Source organism: Podarcis muralis, chromosome 10 (assembly GCF_964188315.1).
Source record: "Podarcis muralis chromosome 10, rPodMur119.hap1.1, whole genome shotgun sequence".
Taxonomy (NCBI): Eukaryota; Metazoa; Chordata; class Lepidosauria; order Squamata; family Lacertidae; genus Podarcis; species Podarcis muralis.
The window spans coordinates 55680518-55703726 of NC_135664.1; the positions used below are offsets into that span (position 1 = coordinate 55680518).

The 23209-nt window shown below is 43.7% G+C and overlaps 1 protein-coding gene across 3 annotated transcripts in view; it reads left to right on the plus strand.

Annotated features, from left to right (window-relative positions):
* The window catches only part of PTN (pleiotrophin), an 86571-nt gene that overhangs the window by 21551 nt on the left and 41811 nt on the right, over positions 1-23209 (plus strand). Inside the window, exon 2 of one of the 3 annotated variants that reach the window (XM_077935078.1) lies at positions 11297-11368. The exons of the other annotated variants lie outside the window; for them this stretch is intronic. The gene's annotated coding sequence lies outside the window, so the exon portion shown is untranslated. The remainder of the gene's footprint in view (positions 1-11296; positions 11369-23209) is intronic. 3 annotated transcript variants of the gene reach the window in all.

Genomic DNA, 23209 nt, shown 5'->3' on the forward strand with positions numbered 1-23209 from the left:
GCTGAATTCCTGATGTGGCCCTCAATAGAGACCTGATTCCAAGCCCCAATCACCCCTCCAGTCTAGGAGTTGCAACGTTAGGTTATCCCAATGGAGGTTTGGCAGTTATAAGAAAAACTTTAAATGTTTTTGTAAAAATAAAAATCACATTATGATGACAGACAGCACTAATCCAGTGTCCGTTCACAGCATTCTACCTAAAAGCTGCTTAAGTTAGTCTATTCAGTACAGGGGAAAAAAAATCTGTCTGCTAAGTCCGTTCCAATCCAATTATCTTGCTTATAAAGAAACACAAAAAGAGAATACTTAAGGAAGAACTTGTGGAGAAGAAACTGGACCGTGAACAGTTTCCGCTGTAGATTTAAATTCAAAGATATAAATTTCCACTTGGATCTTTAATAGTTTTGAGTCCTGTCTTTGTACCTGCACTTTCTTAAGTGCTGCTAGGCGGGTGGGTGACTGAATATTTGAAACAAAACACAGCCATCATTTGAAATGAGCACTTCTCTAAATTTTGTAATAGTTCTCCAGCCAAGTAATATGTACAAAAATGCATCGTATTAGGGAAAATTGCATACAAAAAATGTGTATATTAGGATAAGTTTGCACTGAAATGATGATGAATGTTCAGGATTTTTTTTTTTTTTTTTTTTTTTAAATCACAAACTGGAAGTGAACTCAAGATTGGAAAAAGAGAACCCGCAATGGTCAGATTCATCCATCCCCATTTGCTATTGTAACAACTCTCGGGAGATCTAGATCTAGATCTGCTATAAGTCATTATTTTTGTTGCCCCCAATGTCCTGCTAATCAGCATGCTTATGCATGTAAAGGGGAAGGATGGGGGGCTCCCTTGCACCACTGCACATATCTGCTTTTATAACGAAAGGGAACATTCACTTGAGAGTGAATGCAATGGTATTTTAAGAAACATCATGAAGTGCAGATGTGCAAAGCCCTGTAAAACCCCCAGAAGCTCACCAGATATTGTTGCTCCTCTTCACGGTGGCTATTTTACCAACAATCCCTGCAGAATCATAGCACAAATATTGCTCTGGTGAGTGCTTTGGTGGTAGGGGAGACAGCCCTGTAGCTGGCACTGAGAAGTGCCTTTTTAAAAACCCAGAAGTCCCTGATACAGCGATGCCACATCATCCCATAGTGGTGTTTTATGGAGGTTGTGTGGGCAAACAGGAGATGTCAGAACTCTGTTCACACATGGTGAACCCGCTATCAGGAATCTAGTCCTTGCTCATCTAAATTGAAAAAAGACTCCCCTAGTACTAAATAATAATAATAATAATAATAATAATAATAATAATGCTATTCCTTCCTTCCTTCCTTCCTTCCTTCCTTCCTTCCTTCCTTCCTCAGCCACTCTGGGCAGCTTCCAACAAAAGATTAAAAATACCATACATTAAAACATCAGTCATTAAAAACTTCCCCAAACAGAGCTGCCTTCAGATGTTTCCTAAAAGTCAGGTAGTTGTTTTTTCTTCATTTCTTATGAATGAGGCAGCAAAGAGGATGGGTGGGATTTCAGCCCTGCCTTGGGTATACACAGTTACTCTGAGTCACGTGTAACTATTACAGGCTAGAATTCTAACAGCACAACCTGTGAAATACCAGTGGACAACAAAAGGCTTAAAGATGTTCTCAAGGCAAATTTTTAAAAATGTAGTTTAAGTACGGATAACTGGGAAACATTGGCCTATGAGTGGTTCAGCTGGAGAACAGCTCCAAAGGTGTCTTGGACTTTGAAGAAGCCAAACTCAGGGCAAAAGGGAGAAATGAGCTAAGAGGAAGGCAAGTTTGGCAAACCCTCACTGTGATGAACTTCCACCCGGAAACTTATGTCCCCACTGTGGAAGGAGGTGTGGATCCAGAATTGGCTTCCACAGTCACTTACAGACTCAAAGTTAAGACCATGTTCATGGAAAACAATCTTACTCGGCTACAAGTGATCGCCAAAGAAGAAGAATGGACAGCACCAGTAAACTAGACATCTAAATTTAAAAGTTTGGAGAAATAATTATTTCCAGTAATGTCCAATTTATTGTACTTTTAAAGATATATTTCTGGTTATTTATTTATCTATAAAAAAGCCAAATTTGTGTTTACGCAATCCCAGTGACAGGAAGAGTTATAGTAGGGACTTCTGTGTCCACATTCTTCCCTATTCATTGGAATGGTGCAGTAAATTTCCACTTGGAATTTTCTCTCCATCAAAATAAGGAATTATTTCCTCCCCCTTCCATATGCTTACCTGACTTACCCAAGGTGGCAAAAGGGTGTTTCTGAGAGTCCTTTCTTTCATTCTGCAAATCACCTCATCAGCAGTTCATGCAATGCAGCCTTCCCAGGTGCCTGCGCTGCAATGAAAGCCCAGGGGGTGGCGTCATGAGCGAACTCTCATGGGGATTTTTCAGATCAGAAAGCATGGGCAGCTGGCGAGGCTGCAAAGTGTGGGGCAAGTATTTATTGGGAAGAAAAAAAATGTGCTACCTTGCATTGATAAGCTGAGAACACTTGCATCCACAGAAATTTGGAGGAAATAATGATCTGTTTTGGAGGGGTGGAAAACGTCTGAAAAAATTGAGATTGTGGCATGGCATGAATTTGAGCATCCCAAATGCTCAATTGGGTTTATGACATACTCATGCAAACAACCCCTCCCTGCAAAAAAAATTTGGGCAAGTTGCCTCATCTTCTTGATTTGTTGTTGAATGAAGCCCTTAATTTATAAAGAGGATTGCATTCTTACCAGTATGTCCTTTTATTTCCTTTCTCAGATCACATAACTTCCTGCATGAAGTCATCTTTTTCTCTACCGTGTTCTCTTCCCCCCCTTTCCCCTCCCTCCATCTCTTTCTCCCCCTTCCCCTCTCTTACGATTTGCTTTTCCAGTCGTACTTCTCTCTGGGTCTCTCACTCAGTGATGAATGAGTTTCATTCATCTTTCTCTCTCTCTCTCTCTTTTGTTTTTTTTTTTTTTTTGGTGTGAAAAGCTTTAGACTTCACTTGCTCCCATTTTCCCCCACTCGCTATTCATTGCCATGGTGACGGAGAAAGAAGGGGGTGGCAGAGTGGGTGGCAATGGGGTTGGAGGTCAAGAGTGGCCACTTTCTGAATTAAAGCTTTGAATTCCATTAGAGGTGGCACAATGTAACCTAGAGTAACTCTCCAAGAAATTGGCTGTCAAAAGAATCAAAGCAAAATAAAAAAAAGGGGGGGGGGAGAGAAAGATGGAGGGAGGAGACGAAGGGGGAAGAGATCAGGGAGAGAGAACGTTAAGCCCTTGCCATCTCTGTCAGAATTACATTTGGCGACTTAATAGAGCCGTGATTCATTTGTGTAGCCATGTGCCATGTTTCGGCGGCCCAACTCTTCAAGTCTGCTCCCGAGTGATATGGAGAGTCCTTCCTCGACAATGCTAACAGATCTCATTTCTTCAAGTGGAGATTAGGGGTGGTGGTGGTGGTGGTGTGTGTGTGTGTGTGTGTGTGTGTGTGATTTGGCTTGGATCCCATTCACAGTAGCCACATTCGCACCATCCATTTAAAGCAGTATGAAACCACTTCAAACACTAGTGGCTTTCTCCAAAGAATTCTGGGATGTTTACTTTGTTAAGGGTGCTGAGAGTTGCTGGAGATCCCTATTCCCCTCCCAGAGCTACAGGCCAAATGTGCCCCCTGCCCAATGCCTCTATATCTATCCTTTAAGACTCTTCATAAATCACACCCTCTCTCCAGGTCATGCCCCTCACTAACCTCGCTTCGCCTTTTTCCCAGCCAGAATGTGTCTTGAACTGAAACTCACCCACTGTCTCTCAGCCTCAACTCCTCCCCCAACCGTAATATGCAGGATAAGCACTCTGGCTTACTTTACTGGCATGTGGCAAAGATTATTGGGGTAACCTAATCACTTTGAGTGCTTATGAAAAGTGCTTCCTCTGCTATGTGTAGGATCCAAGCAGGAAGGAAAGTCTCTAAAGTTGAAAATGGAAATATAAGTATTTATATGATTCAACTTTGGCTCAAGAAAGGTTATGATAGACAAGAGGGTCAATTACTACAATGGGTACAGGTTTAAGTATAGCTCTCCCTCCCCCTGGGTGGTGCGCTGGTTAAAAGTACATGAGCATTTCCCCCAGTGAGGACACACAGTAAAAATACATAGCTTGGCATTCTTCTGTCACAAGAAAGAAATATGTGTGATGAATGATATGTGTGTGCTAATCAGGAAAGAGCACATCATCATCATCATTATTAAACTAAATTTACTAGTCACTTTTTTGCCATGGCAACAAAATGTGACTTACAATATTTTAAGAAAAGAAACAAACATGTACATACATTAAACCCAGCATTTAACAAAATCACCGTAGCCAAAAGCCCCTATATAGTTAAAAGCCAAATGAATATTTCTGCCTGGCACCGAAAGATATGTAAAGATGGCCTCCCCAGGGAGGTGAGGAGCCGCCACTGAAAACACCTGCTTTCATGTTGCCACCATTCAGACCTCCCGTGGTGGGGGAGAAAGGTATAAATATAGTTATCTGCTTTATAAAGACTCAGACTAATGGTCTACACCAACTGGAGGTGGCACTGTGGTCTAAACCACTGAGCTTCTTGGGCTTGCCAATTGGAAGGTCAGCGGTTTGAATCCCTGTGACGGGGTGAGTTCCCATTGCTCTGTCCTAGTTCCTGCCAACCTAGCAGCCTGCCAGTGCAAGTAGATAAATAGGTACCACTGCGGCGGGAAGGTAAACGGCATTTCTGTGCGTCCAGGGGTCCTTTACCTTTACCTTACCTTCCAGGGTCTTAAGGGGGAATCTTTGAAGTAGAAGGAAAAGGAAAGTATCTCCTGCTCAAAACGAAGGCTCTGCAAATGTGAACCAGTTAATTTGTTTGAAATCCTGGCCGCAGTATAAGAACTAAATGCTGCATTTCCCGTTACTTGTTGTTTCAGTTTATAGAGATTTGCTTTATTTCCTTCAGAATGGTTGTGTGGTTCATATGCAAATTGGACGGATTAGTTGACTAATCAATTAAAATGCACATGAGTCATCAGCTAAAGCCCTTTACACATGTTTGGAATGTGTTGACAGAGTGCGCAAAGGTGGACACGGGGTGTTCTGTCATCTCCCCCTGACCTCCAAGCCTTGATCAGCTCTGTGTACACAGAGCCTACTTGTCCGCAGCTTTTATGCCTGCCAGCTTTGTGAACTCAGAGCTGATCAACATGTGGAGGTCAGGGACAGGGATTCAACATCCCCAACAGCCTTTGAGGGCTTATGCTTTCTTCAGGGAGCTGACAGTCCGAGTTATGACTGTTTTGCAAAAAATATGTATATACGCAAGTTATGTACTTACTCTGAAGTGGATGGTAATGTTGATCCTTTTCTCTTTTTTGCTTGGTGGCTAGAATACTGGGCATCTTCTGGAAGGGAGACGGTGCCTTCTGATGGAATCGAAAGTGAGCTGCAGAGAGCAGGGTGCAGCACACTGCAGGGAGACAATGTATTGTAATGTGCACAGAACGCTGATTTATTGTGGCACCATTCAAGCGTGGGGCTATTACTGCAGGGGGACGGTTGTTTGTTGAATGCGTTTGGTGGCTGGGAAGCTCCCAGGAGGCCTTGCTGCCGCACCAAGGGAAAAGTTTGTGCCCTTTCCCTTCTTCTAGGCAGATGCCTCCGTGCATCTGTAAGAAAATGTAGACTATATGGAAGCTAATGGCAACAGAATGTGTGTTGAGCTCAGTGTGCAGTGCAGAATGCTCTTATATGCTGCCCTGACAGGGTCCAACTGTGTGAGGCCACAGCTCCTGAGGCTCCTCTTACAGGAAAAGTCTTATCTCTGTTTACAGGGAAGGATGCCCTCCAACATTTCTCTGATGAAAATAGGGACGTCCCATTCCATAATGATAATTTTATTATTTATACCCCACACACCTTATTGGGTTGCCCCAGCCACTCTGGGCAGATTCCAACATATCTATCTATCTATCTATCTATCTATCTATCTATCTATCTATCTATCATCATCTATCTATCTATCTATCTATCTATCTATCATCTATCTATCTATCATCTATCTATCTATCTATCTATCATCTATCTATCTATCTATCATCTATCTATCTATCATCTATCTATCTATCTATCTATCATCTATCATCTATCTATCTATCTATCTATCTATCTATCTATCTATCTATATCATCTATCTATCTATCTATCATCTATCTATCTATCTATCTATCTATCTATCTATCTATCTATCATCTATCTATCTATCTATCTATCTATCTATCTATCTATCATCTATCTATCTATCTATCTATCTATCTATCTATCTATCTATCATCTATCTATCTATCTATCATCTATCTATCTATCATCTATCTATCTATCTATCTATCTATCTATCTATCTATCTATCTATCATCTATCTATCTATCATCTATCTATCTATATCTATCTATCATCTATCTATCATCTATCTATCTATCTATCTATCTATCTATCTATCTATCTATCATCTATCTATCTATCTATCTATCTATCTATCTATCTATCATCTATCATCATCTCTCTAACTATAAATAACAGCACATAATAAAATATTAAACATTAGAAAAAACATCCCCATACAGGACTGCCTTCAGACAGCTCAGAAGTCAGATAACTCCATACCCCCCCCCCAACATTTCTCCAGTGAAAATAGGGACATCCTAGACATTCCAGGATCAAATCAGAAACTGGGACGGCTTCTCTAAATCAGGATCATCCCTGGAAAATAGAGACACTTGGAGGGTCTGAGGATCCTGGATAGAGAAGTTTTGGAAGCAAACTTTTCTTCCGCATAGGGAACAGGGCATTTCTGCTTCCAGGGCTGCAGCTCAGTAGCAGAGTATTTGCTTGTAGATACAGCAGGTCCTGTGTTCAATCCATGACCTCTCTAGTTTGGGAGGGAGTCCTGCCTGAACCCCTGGACAGCTGCTCCCAGTCAGTGTAGACGGTACTGAGATGGACCAAGGGTGTGACTCAGCACAAGACAGGTTCTTATGGCCCCCTTAAGCCCCACTCCCCACAAATCTAGGGGTGGACTTTTGTAATATGTTGCCTGGAAATCTTCTCAATGGAACTCATCAATTTTGGATCTTCTGAATTTTGTGCCCCCTTGGGTCAGTGCCCTATGCAGGGGAACTGCCCACACCGCCCTAAATCCAGCACAGCTCAAATCTGTTCCTGATGGTAGGGGAACATCTAGAATGGGATGGCATGTGGGGATCTCCCCCTTGTCAATCCATTCCTGCAAGAGCAACCCAGGAACCAACCACCACATCCTGGATCCAGTCCTGTATTACTTTGGGGTGGGGTTAATGTTTAATTAGTTCTCTCACTCTCTGTATAAAGTTAATTAAACATAATATTTTATTATGTTTTCGTATATGCTAGAAGCTGCCCAGAGTGGCTGGGGGGCACCCAACTGGATGGAAGGGGTACAAATATTATGACTATTGTTATTACACATCCAATGGCAGGTGGAAGAAGGAGAAATTGTGTCTTCTTCATCCCCGCCAGTCAAGAGTGTATGGGCAGGGGTTCAATTCTATATGGGGTGTTCCTTTGGAAGCTGTGCAGGGAACTGGCTTGTGAAGGATAACAATCCTTGCAGGATTGATACCTCTGTGAAACAGCTGTTGTATGGAGGCATGGATCCTGCAGGGTGCTGCTTCAGGAACAGGGCATCAGACAGGAAAGTGAGACTGTGTCAGGCTCCTACCTTCTCTTGGGAGTGATCCATGGCTGTCTCAGCCCAACTTGACCAAGTCCCGAATCCCTCTGAATAGGCCCGATTTAGCTTGGGCCTCAGCTGAATCTGGTGTGCAGCCCTACCGATAGGCAGTGCCACACTTTAGACTGGTTGTAAGTAAGAAGACAGGTCGGTGCAGTGGCGTAACATGGGGATTGCAGGGGCAGTTGCCCGGAGTGCAAAATTGATAGGTGGCACAACATTTCAATGCCCGGTGCTGCCCCAATACAGCTGTGCGCCTCCGTCGATGGACTCTGTGGGAAACATCTTCTCCATGTGAACCAGGAAGTGACCTCTCCAAACAGCGAAACAACTCTTCTTTTCTTATCTCTGCGGCTGCAGTCTCCTGGGTGATGTAGACACTGTTAGGCAGTTGAATGCACATGCGTACTCTGTCCATTTTCCTGCCTTCCACCCTGCCCTCTGCACAGCCCCGGGCACTGGCAACCCACACTATGCCACTGGGTCATTGAGAGCTGATTGAGACCAGACTGAGCCTGGTGGAGCACTGCCCCATCTGCCCTAACAGACCACCCTCTGCTCCTCTGACATCACATTTCCTCAACATGATCAGGAGAGGGTACCTGGCTCTTTCAACACCTCCCCAATATTCCTCTGCATATTTGAGGTTTTTAGATCTGCTTTTATTTTTCCTGAGTTATTTCTGGAACAGTAAATAGGGGAGGTATAAGCCTTGAGCCTTGTGAAGTAGTTAGCTTAATCATCAGAGCTTGTTTTGGCAGAAAGCTGCTTACAAGCCCAGCTTGCAAAGGGAAGAGGAATCCATAAATAGTTGGGGGAGGAAAAGGGATAGGACAGCCCGCGTAACAGAGCTGGAAGCAGGTGGCAGAAATCCCACATCTTTGACGCAGAATGGGCGCAGTTAACTTCTCCAGTGGCCTTTAGACCAACGTAAATGTTTATCTGCAAGAAGATGAAGCTAAATTAAACTCTTGCCCTTTACTCGGTCCCTTCCTCTTTCCATTGCCAAAGACTTGTTCTCCTCCTCCTTTAAACTTCATTAAGGAAATGCCTGATTCTCAAAGGAGAGCTGAATAAAGCATTATTATTAATCATCCTTATTAGGACCATTTATTTGATTTCTTACCTGCCCTTCCCAGGGTGGGTTACAACTTCAAAACAATGCAAGTTTTAAAACAGTTTAAACAATTTAAAGTCAATAACAGTATGCATGCTATGATATGCAAATCTCAGTTTTGGTCTCTCGTAGCCTCTCATTTTCCCAATCTTAGGTTCAGTTTTTCACATTTTCACATCAGTTTTCTTTCTTTTTTTTTTAAAAAAAGCCCTCATGAAAATTAATTAGAATTTGTGTGTAATTCCCCCCCTTGCAAACACATTTTTGCAAAACAATTTCCCCTAGCATTTTCACGAATATATGCACTTAAATGCGCACTTTGTGCATTTTGGGTACACATTACTTGACTGAAGAATTGCATTGCAACATTCAGAGCAGTGTGAATGTTAGTTTGTGTCTTGTTTGGGAAAGCATGAATTAGGTTTGTCTTTAAATGCAAACTGAAGCACATTTCTCATTCATCCCTGTATCTCAGTGTCAAAGAGCATCTGGGAGATGGTAGGGAGAAGGGCAACATTGTGCTGGTGAGCTCTTCCCAACACTGTGGTCCTGATGAAAGTAGCTCCTTCACCAAAGCTGCTGTTACCTGCCCCAGGAGTGAAGCTTCCATCAGCACTGCACAGTTAATAGAAAGATAATTTTTATCAGGGTTGTTGTTGTTGTTGTTGTTCTTGTTGTGTGTGTGTGTGTGTGCAGAGTTAAACCTCCTTTCTCCCACACTGTAGTCCAAATCTAGATCAGCACCCCACCATGGTTGTTACTATGGCCCCATCTGCACCAGAGTGGTTTAAACTACCAATCCCTCTTCCCAGGGAACTCTGGGAATTGTAGCTCTGCAAGAGGAATAGGGATTTCCTGATAACACGCAGCACCCTTAGCAGACTACACTCCCCAGGGTTCTTTGGGGGAAGCCATGACTGTTTAAAGTGGTATGATGCCTTCGATGCATAGTGAGGATGGGGTCTCAGAAGAAAAAAGGGAGACACATTCACTGCAGTCGCACCAGTTTGACATCACATTTAATTTGGCCCTTTGGCTCTCATTTCATTGGGCTGGATTTCAACAACTGGTCTGAGGTTCAAATCTCTGCATTGGCTGTTGACATCCTGGGGCCTTTGGCAAGCAGATGGAGCAGGAGGTCCACCAGTTCCTTTCGGTGATTAGGTGTTGTCAGCCTGGATCTACAGCCGGCCTTTCAATTCCCATGGGAATGTAGCCCTGATCTCCTTCCATTGCTTGGATTTACAGATCAGAGATTCACGGTAACCAGCTCTGCTGCTCTGGGACACAGGAGGAAACCTTCAGACTAACTGCTTGGCTGAAGTTTTAATTTGCTCATCATCTTTGGCTGATGTGATTAGCAGCCGGGGCTAATTACCTGCAGAAACGCTCCCCTCACTCTTCTCCTAACACACACTCCAGAGAAGCAGCTTTGTGCCTCTTGTGGAGGAGAAACATATTTAAATGACAGGGCTGGATGATGGCTGAGTTCACATAAAGAGTTCCCCTGCTTACACACCGCTTTGGATTCTTTGATTGCTTCTTTGATTGCAGAAATGAACATTTGAAGGGTGCTTTCAATTTGCCAGGCCTGAATTCCATACTTCAGAGATGATTTTGTCATTTGGATCCAAACAGTGATTTGTTAAGAGGTTCTTCCCCAGCTCCCCCACCAAAATGCATACAGGATTTTATTTCCTGCTGCAACTTCTACCTGTGGGAAGGGCCATAGCTCAGTGGAGGAGCATCTGCTTTGCATGCAGAAGATCTCAGGTTCAATCCCCAGCTTCTCCAGGGAGGGTTTGGGAAATCCTGGAGAGCTCCTGCCAGTTAGTGTAGACAATAATGAACTAGATCAAGAATGGGAGGCCTCTATTCCCCTCCCAGAGCTACAATTTCCAGAGCTGTTTTCAGTATGAATCCCTCTTCACAGGGAATTGTAACTCTCAGAAGTGAATAGGAGTCCTCTAACAACTCTTGAACCTAGCAGTTCGAAAGCACGTCAAAGTGCAAGTAGATAAATAGGTACCACTCCAGCAGGAAGGTAAATGGCATTTCCGTGCGCTGCTTTGGTTTCACCAGAAGCGGTTTAGTCATGCTGGCCACATGACCCAGAAAAACTGTCTGTGGAGCAGACAAACGTCGGCTCCCTCTGCCAGTAAAGCAAGATGAGTGCTGCAACCCCAGAGTCGTTCATGACTGGACTTAACTGTCAGGGGTCCTTTACATTTTTAAACAACTCTCAACCCCCTGAACAGTTTCTGGTATTCTTTTGGGAAAGCTCCGACTATTTAAAGTGGCATGCTTGCACTTTAAATGTATCGTGGGAATGTGGACTAATTCTAGTTTTGTCCCCATCCTGTTCCCTGCCCAGTTCTGCAAGGACAACACTCAGGAAGAGTAAGGAAGAGGAAGCGGAGAGTCAGGGGCACCTACTGATCTGGATGTGAGTAAGGAGGCTGGTGGGCTTGGGGATCAAGACTGAGTTTGGTGGGGCAGTGCCCCATTTGCCCTAAGGCAGTGTTCCCCAACCTTGGGCCTCCAGCTGTTTTTGGACTACAATTCCCATCATTCTTGACCACTGGTCTTGCTAGCGAGGGTTGATGGGAGTTGTAGTCCAAAAACAGCTGGAGGCCCAAGGTTGGGGAACACTGCCCTAAGGGACCAACCTCAATTCTCTGCCCCTCCTTTCTCTGCCCACAAATAAAGAGACAACTTTCAGGAGCACACAGCTCCAGAGCAAACCTTGTTTGTTCATGTCCCCTCTGTAACAGCTTTCTCAGGGAGAGGACAGATAAGATGTTGCCAAAACATCTCTTATCTTCCACTCTGGCTTTTCTCTCTATTTTCTGTTGCTGCCTCCTAATGCAGTGTGCCTCTTCCACACCACACACATGCAGTGGGGAAAGCTCTGTGGTAGATTTATTCAGCACAAGAGTAAGTCAGGTATTTGGCAGGCCTTCCTTTGATACCTGCTGCTCTCGATTATTTCTGCCCAGTTTTCCTTTGGGCATACTCTTTTTTTTAATGTACATTCAATGTACTTTTGGAATTTTTTAAAAATAGTCATCTTCAAATATCTTCAGGGCTGCCACATGGAAGAGGGAACATGCTTGTTTTCTCCTGCTCTGGAGGGTAGGACTTGAATCAATGGCTTCAAGATACAAGAAAGGAGATTCTGACTAAACATCAGGAAGAACCTTGGAACAGTAAGAGCTGTTTGACAGGGGAATGGGCTCCCTGGGGAGGTTGTGGACTCTCCTTCCTTGGAGGTTTTTCAGCAGAGGTTGGATGGTCACCTGTCATGGATGCTTTAGCTGAGATGCCTGCATTGCAGCAGGTTGGACTAAATGAACCTTGGGGTCCCTTGGGTCCCTTCCAACTCTAAGGTTATATGATTCTATGATCCATCTTATCTAATACAGTGGTACCTCTGGTTGCGAATGGGATCTGTTCCGGAGCCCCGTTCGCAACATGAGCAGAACGCAACCCACGTCTGTGCATCTGTGCATGCGCAGGTCACGATTTGCCACTTCTGCACATGCGCATGACATCATTTTGAGCATCTGCACATGTGCGAGTGGTGAAACCTGGAAGTAACCCGGTACTTCCAGGTCGTCGCGGGACGCAACCTGAAAAGATTTACCCTGAAGCAAACGTAACAAGAGGTATGACTGGATTTCATACATCATGCCAAACCCGTTGCCCCCTTTTCCCCTTTTTACATGTGAGACAAGAAACATGTGCCTGTTTCTTGCTTTTGCGGGGATCCCTCGTGACATGATGCCGTGTCCAAGGACAAGTTAAAACAGAGGTTATAATTAACTACATTTTCCCTCTCCACCCCTTTCTTTTTCACAAGTATTGAGTCACTTTTTACAGATACAGTTGTAAGAACTCAAAATAGGAGATACAGACTAGAAGTTTGTATCTAGTAGATTGAAGAACTTTTTAATTCACTCCAATGCAGCCTTCCTCATCTGGTTCCCCTACAGATATTTTGGACCACAATTCCTTTCATCCTTGAACATTGGTCATGCCGGTTGAGATTGATGGCCAAAACACCTGAAGAGAACTAGGTTGAGGTAGGCTGGTCGGGAAGATTCCTGTTCATAGAAACTAAAGGATAACTTCCTTGGTAAATTCGCTCAGGTAATGGCTGCATGAGCAGTGATGCCTTATTTGAGTATATCTACTCATGAATAAGTTCCTTTATGAAAAGAGTGGGCTGACCGACCTTCACGATTTAGCACGATCAACATATGCACCTTTGTGAATTGTATTTTCATGTGACAACAAGTTGATCGCATATATGGGTATAAATCTGACCACTGATATTTTTATCATTTTATGATCATGCTTCCCTCTGCCCCTCTTTGTATTTTGTACACAGATTGTACATTTGAGACAGTAAAACTGGTGACTTTATGCTGCTTAGGGTGGAGATGTCCTGTTTGTTTGCTTTCATACATTCCAAGTCTTTGATTTGGGACTTCCTATCCTCTTGTCACTGTTGTCTTGAGGATTCTGTGACCACAAGAGAACAGGGTCATGTGAATCCTGTGCATCTGAAATTCCTATGAAGTCTTGCCTCACCACACCAAGCATGATGATTTTGGGGTTGTTCTCTAACATCATCAAGGAATTAGCACAATCCTATTTGCGTTTACACAAAAGTCAGCCTCACTGTGTCCACTGGGGATTTATGCCAAGTAGAATATGCATAGGATTGCATATGCATGTCAACTTAGAAGTAACTTCCATTGAATTCAGTGGGTCAACTTCCAGGAAAGGGTATATTTATTGTTACACACACACACACACGTGCACACGCACACACGCACACACGCACACACACACACACACACACACACACACACACACACTTATATACCTTTGTGTTTTTCCTATAGTTTCAAGGTAGCAGAGAATGCTTAAATATAGAACATCATTTTAAAAAACCAACAATACTAAAAAATGATTAAAATGTGTGGCTAGTAAAAAAAAAAAAAAGCTGCAAACTGCTCCATATTTCATTAGGTGCAGATACCGTATTTTTTGCCCTATAGGACGCACCTTTTCCCCTCCAAAAATGAAGGGGAAATCTGTGTGCGTCCTATGGGGCGAATACAGGCTTTCGCTGAAGCTTGGAGAGCGAGAGGGGTCGGTGCGCACTGACTCCTCTCGCTCTCCAGGCTTCAGGAAGCTATCAGCAAGCCTGGGGAGCCCGCGGGAGTTCCCGCAGGGCTCCCGTCGCTGCAGATAGCAGCCTGCCGCCCGGCGCGCAGGGCGCCCTGAAGCAGAGCGCCCTGTGCGCCGGGCAGACATCGGCCAGCCCCACAAGCTCAGGGGACAGCGGGGAGGCGCAGCGCCGCCATCCCGCTGTTCCCCGGCCTGGTTTGGGGGGGGGGAATAAAGGAAATTCCCCCCCAAAAAACTAGGTGCGTCCTATGGGACGGAGCATCCTATGGGACGAAAAATACGGTAGATAGATAGATAGATAGATAGATAGATAGAGTCATGTAGGGATTAGAATGTCAGACTAGGACCTGGGAGACCAGGGTTCAAAGCTCCACTCAGTCATGAATCCCACTGGGCGATCTTGGACGTTTCATAGTCCCTCAGCCTAATCTACCTCACAGAGTTGCAGTAGGGATTAAATGAGGAAAGGGAGAACCTTGTACTCCACCTTAAGCTCCTTGGAGAAAATAGTGGAATATTAATGTAATAAATAAAGTAGTAGTGCAAGCTAGTTGCACTTTGAAAATGTGAAACAGCAATAATTCTGTTGAAATCTTTTTGTCTGCTGAAAAATAAGCCATTTGGCAATTTTGGCCACAATGTTGACTTCCAGCTGTTGCTCTCTTTTTCCCTCCCCTGTTTTTGGGTTCTGTAGGTTTATTTTATTGCAGCTGATCCTGACTTGAAAACAGTTTCAATCAAAAATGAAACCACTGAGGAAGGAGGAAAGAAAAGGAGTTCAGAAAAAGAACAAAGATGGCCCTTTTTAATAACATGAGGATGACACGGTTGCACCACAGTGCATGTTATGATGGCAGGATTTAATTAAATCAACATACAAGTGAAAACTAATCATAACACCATTTATTTTTAGACAGAGGCAATGACCCACTGAGAGTCATAGAACACCTTGATGTGAGAGGAGAGGCAGACTAGATAATGTAGTGTTTGGCGCACAACTTTCCATATAGGTGGAATAAGCTTTAGCAAGGGAAATAAATCATAAGGCATGGACTGGAACATAGCTATTCTCACAGTGACACATGTGGGTGGGTGAGTGGAGCAGAGCACTCAGAAAAGCACATGCTGAACTAGAATCCTAACCTAAAGTATACTAATTAAAGTGGCATTTTGTAACTGGAAGTTGTGAAGCAGTGCTCTTCAACCTTGGAGCCCCATCAGATGTTACTGGACTGCAACTTCCATCATCCCCTAGCAAGCTTAGCCAAGTGGTTGGGGATGATGGGAGTTGTAGTCTGACAACATCTGGATACTCAAGAACACTGCTGGAGAGAGAGAGAGAGAGAGGTTTTAAACACCAAAAATGAAGAATGCAACAATAAAGCAGAAACTGACAGAAGAAGAAGATTTGAAATTTGAAGCTGGGTCCAAATTCATTCATGAAGGCTATCCTTGGGAAAATAACTTTTTAGCTGAGAAAGCTGTTGTGAAGATAGTGCTCACAATTTCTGGAACTCCTGGGTAGAGGGGTGATTATAATTCTAATACTTTTTGGTACACCAGAACCCAGTGGTAAGCATATACTTTCATACCACTCTCATACTGTGCAGAAGAGAAGGGAGCATCATGCTAGTCCCATCGTAAATGGTCCATTTGGTATCTACTCAGCTGGAAACCCCCTCTCTCCTAATAGACCAGTGCTCTCACCCATTCACTCGATCTGCACACCAGATGAAATGGACTTGATATCAATTTAAGCCTTGCTGCTGAGAGAGGGTAATGAAACAATGTCAGAGAGGAAGGAGAGGGATTGAACGAGTCTGGTCTTTCAGTGAAGATAACAATAGGTTAATGCAAAAATAGAAGAGCTCCTTGTTTTAATTAAGACTCTCTCCCAGTCTCCAAGGACTTCTGCACGATGGCTGCATTACCAGATGTCCTGATTCCTTGGCTGCCATCCCATTCCGCACAATATCAAGCCATGATGTTTGAAATGCCCTATTGTCTCTCTCTCTCTTTCTCTTTTTGCGAGATCAGCAGTAGCAGAATTAGCACAAAACTCAGCCTGTGTCCCCCGATAGTGGCTTGGTTGCAGGAAGTAACCGGAAAGGCAGAAGGTTTAAGATTTGGTTTCACTGTAGCAGGGAGGATAAAGATGTAGGGAGAAGCAATGTGTGTAGCCAGAAACCAGTGTGCTACTCACACAGAAACTCTGTGGATTAGTAGATTTCCCCTTGCTCCATGGGTTCCTTCTGCCCCAGAACTCTGTATGCTATCCATTTTAACTTGGGAAATTTCTGCAAGTAATGTTGGAGTGGACACTTTATCCACCAATTGCCATACTTCTCCCTACCCTACTAATACAGTGGTACCTCGGGTTACAGACGCTTCAGGTTACAGATGTTTCAGGTTACAGACTCCACTAACCCAGAAATAGTACCTCAGGTTAAGAACTTTGCTTCACGATGAGAACAGAGATTGTGCAGCAGGGAGGCAGCGGGAGGCCCCATTAGCTAAAGTGGTGCTTCAGGTTAAGAACAGTTTCAGGTTAAGAATGGGCCTCTGGAACGAATTAAGTTCTTAACCTGGGGTACCACTATAAACATCAGCACAGAATATACCCATGCTGAGAATGACATCCCAAAGAGGCATCTTGATGTGCACACAATTGCATCAGGAGTCCTTCTTTGTGCTCTGATTTAATCGATACATGTGTGTTAGCAAAGTCCCTTAAACAATGCAGACAGGGTCCAGAGAGAAAACAAATCCTGATAACACTCGAGTAAGCAAACTGAACAAAAACAGTATATAATTTGAGGAGAAACAAGCGGAGAGGATTTGCCTCTCTTCGTTCAGGCCTTGCACATGGAAGGAAGACCTCCTTCAGAACTGCAAAAGTCAGTCAGAGCATGTGCTCCCTCAGGGAAGATCATGCCACTCTGCTTGGTTGCCAAGCAACACCTCCCACTCTTGCTTAGTTGCCTTTAACACTAACAGAATTAACCCTTGAATTTCAAACCAGTGTTGCACTTCCAACAGTAGACACATCCATGATCTATGCTCACTTGTACATGGATTCAGTTGCTGCATCAAAAGGATGATGATGATGATGATGATGATGATAATAATAATAATAATAATAATAATAATAATAATAATAATAATAATTTATTCATACCCTGCCCATCTGCCTGGGTTTCCCCAGCCACTCTAGGCGGCTTCCAACAAAATATTAAAATACAATAGTCCTTCAGATATTAAAAGCTTCCCTAAACAGGGCTACCTTCAGATGTGATTGTGTGCTCACATCCAGACAGGTATTATGTGTGTTTGAATAAGGACATCTATAATGACGTGATATTTTTGGTTGACCTAATAAAGGTACTGCAAACAGGAATGAGATGAACTGGATCCCATATGCTTGGATCCTGTGAATGCCTGCTATCAAGGCTGCTTCCTTCTCCCTCTGCTCCAGTGATCCATTTACTTACCTTGGTGTTGTGGAGGGGGAATCCCAAGGTGCACATCTTCAGGATTCCCCACAAGCAGGACCAATGGCTTCATCTGCCAGAGTACCTGAGATTAGCATGGAGGAAGTAAGAAGGAATAAGGAAAATAAGAATGCAGAGTGGAGCTTCCCAAACTATGGTCTGTGGACCACCAGTTGTCTGTAAGCTTCATTCCGGTGGTACATGGCATTGTCCATATTAAATATTCATATTGATTTGGAATTGTATTTTAATTTTTCTCCAACAGAATGAAAATTGTAATGCAATTAAAATAAAAGACGGAACAAAAATACAATTAAAAAAACTGTATAGCATCTGGCACAGCATATTACAATTGCTACAACAGGCAGAAAAAGCAGTCAGTGGTCTGCCAAGACCACCAGCAATTTTCAAATAGTAAGTGAGGGGAAAAGTTTGGGAGCCATTGATGCAGAGATGAGACACATCCAGGGTTTTTTTTCCAGCCAGAACTCACTGGAACTCAGTTCCGGCACCTCTCAGATGGGCGCCATTGCCATTATGAGAGAACAAGGAAGGCGTTCATGGTGAGTTCAGGCACCATTTTTTTCTCGAAAAATAGCACTGGACACATTTTTCCTTTTCTTTGATGAGCTCCCTACTTCTGACTAGCCTTTTCAATAGCAGCCCTTCCTTGCAAGATAGTTTGCATTTCTTAAAGGCAAAGCCTCCATTTCAGCTTGAGGAGCTCAAGCTGTTTGGCAAGTTGAACAACTTATGCAGTCAGAAGTAAGGGCCACTGAGTTCAATAGAGCTTACTTCCAGGGAACTATATATGCAGGATTGCAGCTATATTTATCCAAATAAATTGATTCTTATTCTATATAGTGCTGCTGCGTGTGTGTGTGTCTGTCTGTGTGTCTGTGTCTCTGTGTCTGTGTGTGTCTTTGTATGTGTATAGCAACAGATTTGCCTGATGCTACCTGCCTTTTAAAACTCTTGGGGACATGCCACTGTTCTTCTGCAGATCTGCTCATGCTCTCCCACTGCTCTCAATTTTGTCCTGCAGCAGAACTGAGTATCCTCCAAGCTGCAAACAGGAGGTGTTTGCTGAGCAAGAGGATGAATGGACACCACCAGAGGTTCTGTGGGTTTTTTCGCCCCCCCCCCAATTGAGTTAAAACAACAACGTTCAGTTATCAGCGAAGCCTCAGCTGTGTGCGATTTATACTTCTCTGCAAACTGCAACTGTGATTAATGTGCCGCTAACTCCAAGTTGGGGGACTGGGGAAAGAATTACTTTTCAGCATTCAGGCTTTGCAACACACACACACACAAGCACATACACACACCAATACCAATGGCTTCCTTTGGTACCTCTGTGTGACTTTTCAGGTCTCATCCCAAGCTGCTTCCACAGTTGGTTGAGATTTAGATTTATATTTGTACTGAGGTTTGTTTTCCAGGAAAGCTCCTTTGCTAGAACTGCTAGCATAATAATACATATCTGTGTGGCTCTTAGGATTCCTTTCCCTTAACATGGCTAAATTTCTACCTACACACATGGAAGGAAGATGCTGCCAATTGGAGATTTCTCCCTGTGGGCAAAGGGTTAAATCTATAGGTGCCCTGAGTCTTGACCAAGGAAGAAAGAGCCAGGGCTCAAGAGCTGGGCTACAACACAAGGGCTACAACTCCACTGGCCGCAAATAGGGCCTGCAACAAAATTTTACAGCGCAGAGTGCATTTATTCATTTATCATTCCCCTTATATCCTGCTTTTCCTCCAAAGAGTCCAAGGTGGCAAATATGGCTCTCTAACCTATCCATTTTATCTCCCCAAACCACCTGTGAGGTAGGTTAGGCGGAGAGCTTGTGACAGACCCAGCGAGTTTCATGGCCAAGTGGGAATTTGAACACTGGCCTCCCCACTTCTACAACCTTTCACTGTATTTTATTTTTCCATGCAAAAGTCTTTGCCACCCTGGGCTCCTTTGGGAGGAAGGGTGGGATACAAATTTAATAACTAAATAAGTTTTAAAAAGTGATAAGCAGCCTTTTGTGTGACAGCACAGCGGATATAGTTTTAAAAGTTTCTTTTTATTTGCTCCATTAGTTATACCCTACCCTTTCAAACAAATGCTCAAAGCAGCTTAACATAAATGTCACAAGAATAAGTTGTTGTCGTTGTTGTTGTTGTTGTTGTTGTTGTTATTATTATTAAAAAAAAACAGACAAAAAAGACAAGGGGAGAGCAGATTTTCCCGAGAGTCACTAAAGCAGGTGTCAGCCTGGCAACTCAAATGCCAGCTAGAAAATTAAAAGTCTAATGTGTTTTTTTTCATATATAAGAGTAAATGATGGTTTTTACTGGGTGTGCACACCAGTCACAAGATTCACCTTAAACCTTCTATCTGTAGTGTTGGGCAGCTTTAAGCCCTACTGAACCCAAAGTGGGTTGCTCCCAGGCAAGCACGGTTGGAACTGTAGCCTTAGATTTCACATGTGTACAGGACCCAATCAGTACTCACTCCCTGCCATCTCTTCTCAGAGAGGCTTTGTTCACTTCATTTCTGCAGAAAGCATACAATGGACTGATCTGGGATCACTCAGTTCCTCAGAGTATTCTTCCACACTGGCTAGAATCAAGGGATACATATGTTGTGTACACCCCAAATAAGACAGCTTGCACTGGTACCTCAGCCATTCCTGCTATACTAGATAGGCATTTGAATCTTACACAAAGCCGTCTTCTGTCACAGGATGTCTCACAACGCAAAAAGCAGGTGGGAAGTGCTTTTGTACTCTCGACCAGAACCAGAAAGCTCTCTTGCGTTGAGTAGCTCTAGCATGTTCCAGCAGAGGGCTGTGATGCATTGTGCTGGCAGAGAGAAAGAAGTTCACTGAATTAATCACAAGGACTCCCGATAAGAAACGGCGACTGCTTGAACACAACAGCATATTTCATATACAATGAAATGCCTGCACTTAATAAGAGAGAGAAAGCAAGAGAGAAGACTCTGGGAGCTGGAGTTTTGCAGTCAACATCCTTCACTGTGCAAAACACAGCAAACCCACCGTGACTTTTTAACCTAATTTTGTCAAAGAGGCCAGCCATTTCCCTTCCACGGCATGGTTTCGCAAGGTTCCTTTGGGGTGACGCACAAAACCATATGCCAAACCGAAACACGCAAACTGGCAATAAATGCTGTTCATGATCTCTGGGCATAGGAGGACACAGGCAGTTGTCACAAATCTCAAACTGACTACCGTAGCAAGAAATCATTCCATGCCATTTGGGTACCAGTAAATTCTGCAGATACCATAGGGAATGATAGGCAGGGAATGGGGAGTCCACCTAGCTGGAGGTTCCTCTGTTGTTTCCCAGTGTTGTTATTCTGTGCTGAAACAATGCACAGAGAAGGAGGCCTTCTGATCCTTGCAATACCCACCCATTCACCCAAAGTGGGATCCCTTTCCTTGTCTAATTGAGTTTGCGCATTCGCTGCAGTAAAGTGGAACTGGGGAAACTGCAAGCTGGGATGCTTGCCTAGCAGAGAGTGATAGCAAGGGTCCTCCACGTGGAATGAAAAAGCTAGCATGTAATTAATCTTGTTGCAGCTTGTATATAAACACCTGATACAGAGCTGTATATAGAGAGCTATATGCTTGAGAACTGTGACTGTTCCCAAAGGCAGAGGACCCCTGTACGCTTTCATTTTATTGTCCATTTGTAATGATGATCTGTGCTCGTGTTGGCACGATTCCCCTTTTCGATACAGTTTGCACTTTCAAAAGTTCATGAGTGGCTCTGCTGCTTCATTTTCAGTCATTGCATGTCTTGCAGCTTCCTGCTATAACCATGCTATATTTTTTAATACCACAAATGTCCTGTTGCTTTTTTTGGGGGGGGGGGGTCACTTTCACTGCAATGCCTCTCCAGTTATGGTGGGAAACTATTCTTGTTCACCTGTCTTTTACGGATTATGACATATTCCTACATGGCAGATTTGAAGATGCCCTCAAGACCAGTAGCTTAACCAGGGGACACCAGCTCCAGGGAGCTGAGCCCTTTTGCCACCCCCCCCCCAGTGTCCAAAAAGTATGGAGGTGAAGCACAGACACAACTGTGTCACTGCTTCAGTGACTAGCTCCTTCACCTCCTCCTTCTGCCACAGAGGTAGGAGAGTCAAAGTAGCATAGCTACCACGTTTGTCTCCACCCACAGCTGCTCCCAACATCTGGATGTCATGCATTGCTCCCCCATCACCCTTGCAAGCTCCCCCCCCCCCAATTGGGCCACAGTTTAATGATCAGCAGATGATGCTTGCAAGTGTTGTAGCCCAAACAGTGCCCTGTTGTTATGTCCAGACTAAAATTATTAATATGTTCTCCCTTACAATATTTTGAGTTGAATTTGTGAATGCTGGTTCTCAGCTGGACAGGGGACTCCCAACTGCTGGCGCCTGGGCTCTTGATAATAAGGGGTCTTTTGAAGGCGAGCTTTGTGACAGATCTTGATCTGGAGTTGGCCTGAATGGTTTGGCTGGAAGAATGGGAGGCCTGTGGAAGCGAGCAAATGGTTGTTTGTTGACATGACCCCACAGGGAACCGCTGCCAAGAGAACACTTTCTCTCTTTGCCAGTTTCTTCATCCTGAAAATACTGTATGGAATTTTGGCACGTAATTATGGTTTGGCAACCTAGGGGCAAGAGAAGTGGCAGCTTTCATTATACCGCTGGTTGAGTGAAGGAGGAGAGCTCCCCCTGCCCCATTTAACCAATGAATCATATTGACTCAGAAATCCCTTTCAATTTAAAAGACTCCCACATAATGTATCTCATACTGGAGCGACCAGTGGAAAGAAGACTGGCTATGAATTTGTCTGAAGAGCTTCCTGCTGTCTGTGGCCCACATAATATCTATATTTTATACTCACCAAACTTACTCAAAATCATCAAAAGCAATTCAAAGCAATTCAAAAACAATCCATGCACACATATCCCAGGAGAGAGAGAGAGAGAGAGAGAGAGAGAGAGAGAGAGAGAGAGAGAGTTATATAGGCTCTATCCTGTGAAGAATTGCATACCCAAGAGTCAGTCAGAACTGCCTATCTGCAGAAGGCTCTCCTAAACAGAGACATATTTACCCATTGGCAAAGCCTAAGTAGGGAGGTAACCAAAGGCTATTGATATTGATAGACTATTCTTTAAGAGAAGGTGCCCAAGGAAAACATTGTCTGCATCCTCACTTGTCTTGCACTAGTAAAGGAGGGAATACAGAGCAGATCTAAGGGTGTAGGGAGGGATAGATGTATGCATACTCTGTCTTCAGATCACCCCATGAATTTTCCCACTCCTTTTAACATCCAGCCTAATGTTCTCAGGCTGGAATATGCATGGTCCCTTGATTCCCTTCCAGTGCTATAATTCTGCGATTCTTTGATTCCAGAGCAGAATCTGCCATCCTGTCTGGCTAAACTGCTGACTGTTTACTGCAAATAGTAAGAAACAACATCTTAACAAGCAAGAAAAAGGAAGCAAGCTTATTTGTTCCCCCACCAGAGAATAGATAACATAAGCCTATATCTTGTGCGAAAAAGCCTAGTTTCCTTGGGCT